Genomic DNA, 6000 nt, shown 5'->3' with positions numbered 1-6000 from the left:
GGTACGCGGGCCTCTCACTGTTGTGGCCTCTCCCGTTGCGGAGCACAGGCTCCGGACGCGCAGGCTCAGAGGCCATGGCTCACGGGCCAAGCCGCTCCACGGCATGTGGGATCCTCCCGGACCGGAGCACGAACCCGTGTCCCCTGCATCGGCAGGCGGACTCTCAACCACTGCGCCACCAGGGAAGCCCCTCTGATTGTTTTTGATGGCTTTATTATCCTGCCTGCTATGAGAAATATAAAAGGTATTAAAGTATTCAGATCACTATCATTAGATTTAGGTGTATCTATGACAAGTAGTTATGAAGGCAAGATTACTGAGGGAAATAGGGAGAGGCTGGTAAAAGGGTACAAACTTTCAGTTATAAGATGAATAAGGTCTGAAGATATAAAGTCTAACATGGTGACAATAGTTGGTAATAGTGTATTGTAAAGTTGAACTTTACTAGGGGAGTAGAACTTGTGTTTTCACACACACAAAGAGCTAATATATGAATGATGGATGTATTAATTAACTCAGTGTGGGAAATCCTTTCACAACGTGTATGTATATCAAATCATCACATTATACAATTTAAATATCTTACAATTTTGTCAATTATACCTCCATAAAACTAAAAAAAAAAAGCTTTTAAAAATAAAACGTTCCTTTAAAGGATATAGCCTTTTCTTTGTCACTTGAGAATTGTGTTAGCACTGGGCATTTTTTTCCAAATTCAAATATAACACATTTTAAATTTACTTGTTAGTATATTACTCAAATTAAATGAAACAACTTTAATTATTTCATTAAGAATATTTCCAAATTTATAAATGAGTGTTATCATTCTTTCTTTTAAAACAGATTGTATGACTTCCACTAAAAGCAGTCTTAAATTTGACAGAGGAGTGTTGGCAATGTAGGTATTTACTTCTAGTCTTGTTACCACCAAAGAGATGAGATGCTAGAAAATTACATCTCAGATGCAGTTTATTTTTTGTAAAACAAGTTGAAATCCACTGATACTTTTTCCATTCATTTCTTCAAGTTCAAATTAATAATCATGAAGTTGGGCACCTCACCCACATTTGAATGTGATCACAGTGAGGAGTTCTATGCAAAGTCCTATTTGTCCCGTGTCAGTTAAAAATCTCACAGCCCTGTGCTTTTCCATCTGAGGTCTCAGGCCTACTTACTTTGTTACTTATTGACTCTCTTACTGCTCCCTCTCTTACTCTCTCTGGGCATCAGTTTCTTTTTCTATAAATGAGGATAATGATAACTATTCCTCAATGCTATCTTGAATATTATTTGAGATAATACTTACAAGGTGTTGAGAGTTGTAACTTGCATGTTACAAACACTAGGTGACAGTAATGGGAGTTAGAAAGAAGAGGAAGGTTGAATAGCAATATTTCAATTGGTTGTATCAGTCGATTAATGATTGCTTTCATCATTTAAGCATCTAATTGTTTAGTCTCCACATGGACGTGGAAGGAGTATAATGTCATCACTCATGACGATTATTGTAAAATCTTAATTGTGTGTAACCCAGTGCTAGACATTTTAGAAAATAGAAGGAAACCATACTTCTGCTTTTAAGAACACTGCCTGCCCATAAGGAAGCAGGCAAGTAGTTGAGAATTCAGCCGTATCCCTACTTGAAAGCAATGAGTGTTAAACTGCACGGTTTTTTCTAAATCTACAATAGGAGTTCAGAGAAAGAAGAAAGGTGAGTGTACTGCAAGGACTGGAAAAAACTTCTTGAGCTAGGACTTAGAGATTGAGTGAAATCTAAGTAGGTGGAATGGAAAATGAAGTTATTCTCAAAGGAGGATGCAGAAAAGAAAGGTCAAGGACTTTGGAGTCAGAATAGAACTGGCTGTGCCTTCCTCCTGCCTCATCCATTTAATAGCGGCAATATCTCAGGAAGTAATTAAAACCTGTTTCATTATAATGGCATGTGGATAATAACACTACGTAGTAGTATCAAATGGTGTTTGTACAATGGGGCAATGATTTGGAAAGATCGAGAACACAGAAATATACACCTGGGCCACAGCGTAAAACTGACTGATGATACTAGATGAATGTGTTTAGGAGTGCTAATGTGGCCCCCTCATTCAGCTTAATGGTGTAGAAATCAAGGATCCCATGGTTCTTTACCTGCCCCAGTCTGGATGAACCCGTCTCTCAAGGGATTTCAGTTAACAATGAACAGAGGGAGACCCTTGGTGAGGAACTAGGGGGGCATGGGAGGGGGGACTCCGTGCTCTTTCATCTGCATCTTCATTCATTAGTGTTTTTCATCGCTTGTGCTGTTGTTGTGTTGGAAAACCCAGGAGAAAGCAATTTTAAGAATGTCTGAGTCACCATTCTGAAGAATCTTTAAACTAGACTTTTTTGGTCTGGTCTAGATAATTTATTATCACATCAGTAAAAGGCAAAGGAGGGCTCTATGTAGGGAAATGTGAAGAACTAAGATAAAGATGAGAAGTTATGTGCATGCACGCACGCACGCGCGCGCACACACACACACACACACACACACACACACTGAGTCTGAAAAAGCAAAAGCCCTAAAACACTGAGAGAGCGGGGTATAATTTTATATCTTTTAGGTTGTGTGGGGAAGGGCAAATGTTGGCACCCACCCTGTCAGGGGAAAAAAATGCCTGCCTGAGCTTGACCCCAAGAGGTGATGGGGCACAGACATGTTAGATGAGTCATTCATCATTGTTATCCGCCCCGCCACACACAAAGTATAGCACCAATTCAAAGAGGAGCAAAACATATAGCAGCTAGGAAAAACACTGGAAATGCTGATACTAAGTGCCCTAAAAACAAAGCTCTGACCTTACCCATATTCGACATTAGCCTCAGGCTCACCAAATGGCTTCTTTCTTCAGCCTGCTATTCGAGTCAGTATTGCTAGCCATCCAGGTTTTGGGGCTAATTGTGAGGGAAAGCAGCTGAGCCAGTGGGCAGCCCAAATGAGATTCTATGAAATAAACTCTTGCCTGGCTACCTAGTGAAATGAGTGACTGCAACTGTCCTCCCTTGTGCAGCTTCAGTTTCTAAAACATTATAAAGCACATCTATAGAAATCAATAACAAAACTAATATACAAGCTGTTACATATATACAAGCAATTACCACTGCTCAAGTAGAACAAAACTTTGCCCACCCTCCCATGGGCCTCATCCCGATCACAAGCCCCTCTCCTCCTTCAAAAGGAACCACTGTCTCATTTCCTAATAACCTCTCTCTCTTGTTTTTTTAGAGGTATCACCTAAGTGTGTGTCCCTAGGCAATACAGTTTAGTCTTGGCCACTTAAAAAAATGTGATGTATCTGTTAAGTCTCTTTATTCTGTAGGCTTTCCTTCTACCTCTTTCTTTTTCTTGCTTTTCTGTTGAAGGACCTGGGACCTTGAACCTGTGTACCCAGCCCATTTTACATTCTTTGTGCAGCTTAACTTGCACCTGTATCCTCTGTATCTCCTGCAATTTGGCAGCTGGATCCAGAGGATCCATCAGACCCAGGTGTGAGATCTTTAGCAGGACGAAAGATGGTGTTGTTTCCTCGTATCAGGGGACCCATGACATCTAGTTTTTCCTTTTTCATGTGTCATGTTAGATCTCACTGTTGCTCAATGCCTAGATTCAATAATTCACTGGGGATTGCAGAATAGTGATATTCTGGGTTTCTCATTTATTTTTTATACTTAGTTGGAATACTTTTATAAAGAGACACCTCTCCATCTACTACTGGGTTTCCTGGTTATAGAGTTCACAGAGGAAAGGCAATATAAATGATCCATTTCTTATAGTTACCAGTTTCTAGTCTAATGAATAGGTTTACTATAACCTTCCAAAAATAAACATTTTTAACATCATTATGAATTCATAGATATAAACATATTTTTTGTTTTAATACATTGTAATTATTATCCTTACTGAAGCTCAAGGGTAATAATTACAATGTATTACATTTAGAATTACATTTTGGCCCATAGGGGCCTCTTCAAGTAGGCTGTCTTTTTATCATAACATGTTTGCTTTGTATTGTTTTCTTCCTATGTTTATAAAAAGATATATTGGTGCCTGTCCCAGGCCTGGAATCAGCCATTTATTTGAGAAATGAGTTTATGTTAAAAGCGAATTATATTGCAAGGCTATGTGAACAACAAGGATGCTCCTCATGCAGTCTCCATATGGGAGAGAAGAGTAGAGTAACTTAGTTACGTCTTCTCTATGATGTGTTGGGTTAAAGAAAAGATGGAAAATTTCATTGGTATTTATGGTACAGGTTATTAGACGTGACTGCAACACACCTGGATTAATATAAAGTTAGAGAGAGACAAGGTGAGGTTAATGTGAGTGGCTTCCCCTGTACAAACTTGCTACAGGATGAATTTAATTCTTCACTAACTTCTACATACTGCTCTGGATGAGCAGATACTGAGGATAGAGGGATGGCACTGGCAATTCTGGGCTTGCTATAGACTGAATGTTTATGTCCCCCCCCAAATCCGTATGTTGAAATCCCAATTGGTAGTATTTAGAGAAGGCAGGACCTTTGGGAGGTGACTGGGTCATGAGGGTGGAGATCCCATCAACAGGATTAGTGCCCTTTGAAAGGAAACCACAGAATGATCCCTTGCCCCTTCTGTCATGTAAAGACACAGAGAAAACAAAGTAGGGCATCTGTGATCCAGGAATCAGGCCCTTCCTAAATACTGCATCTGCCTTCACCTTGATCTTAGACTTTCCAAGCTCCGAAACTGAGAAATAAATTTCTGTTGTTTATAAGCCTCCCAATCTATAATTTATCACCGCATTGAGGTGCATAATAACTGCCCCACTGAATAAAAACTGAAAACAACAACTGAAAGAACTGTATAGGAAGAAAAATCTGATATCCAAAAGACATGAAATTGTCACCTGGAGATTTTTATAACTAGTAGACTATTCAAGGTGGAAGTTTACATAGTGATTTGTGACACCTGTTTGCGATGGTGGCTGTATGAAAGGTTAAAAAGTTTACATTTGTTCACATTGTCCATAATTGTTGAATATTTACTGGAAATAAGAAGTGGGCCCAGAAACAAAAGAGTGAATGATGGTGAGCATGTCCAGGTCTGCTGTATGTCTAAGGCTCTTGAAAAAAATTGGTCCATGGACATGTGTGCCTGTAGTACAAGGAATTTATTTATATAGTAGATACAGATACTTAATTATTTATGTGTCATTTCCTAGACTCTAATAGTTTAAAAGGAAAGAGTCCATAGGTTTCTTGACCCATTCAACCTTGATTGAGTGGATTAACTAAAGTAACTAGAGAAATACTGGGAGCTGTTTGTATACTTTTAATTGACTTCTTACGTCACAAGTCCTTTTCAATTTTGTTTTATGCTAGGTAGTAAAACAAAGTGAAAGCTATTTAATCTGATTCTGAATCACTGTTCTTGCCAGGCTCTGAACTCTAACAAGCCTCTGTAGTATAGCCTAGTTTAATTGGCATTAACAGTTTACACACTTATATATCCCACAATACAAAAGCTACTCAGGGATCATTTTTCTTTTAATAATTGCATCCCGAGGGCCTGGCATCATCCTTAATAAGCATGAAATAAATGAATGAATGCGTCTTTCAGGTGTATGTGGGATGGGCTTATAGATGAAGAACCCCAAATCCCCAGTGTTATATATCCCCAAAGATATACTATCAAAAAAATAGTAAGAGTGAAATGAACATGGAATAAGCGTGTTATAATGGGAAATTTGAGAGGTATTTCCAGAAAGAAACCTGTCTTTCTATAGATTGTATGTACAGTGTAGAAAGTCATGGACTCATGAAATTTGTGAATTGGACAGGACCTTGAAAATAGGGGATCAATATAATTCCCCAATACTACACAGTGGTGTATTTCTCAACTACACATAAAGTATACATGAGAAGAGAGAAATCCAAGTTTCTATATTTCTAATTTAAAAGAATTAGTGGAGCCACTTAGTAG

This window comes from Monodon monoceros, unplaced genomic scaffold (genome assembly GCF_005190385.1).
Source record: "Monodon monoceros isolate NGI ecotype Baffin Bay Population unplaced genomic scaffold, NGI_Narwhal_1 Super_Scaffold_18, whole genome shotgun sequence".
Lineage (NCBI taxonomy): Eukaryota > Metazoa > Chordata > Mammalia > Artiodactyla > Monodontidae > Monodon > Monodon monoceros.
The sequence above is the reverse complement of the archived record's forward strand: the minus strand, read 5'-3'. Positions refer to the sequence as shown.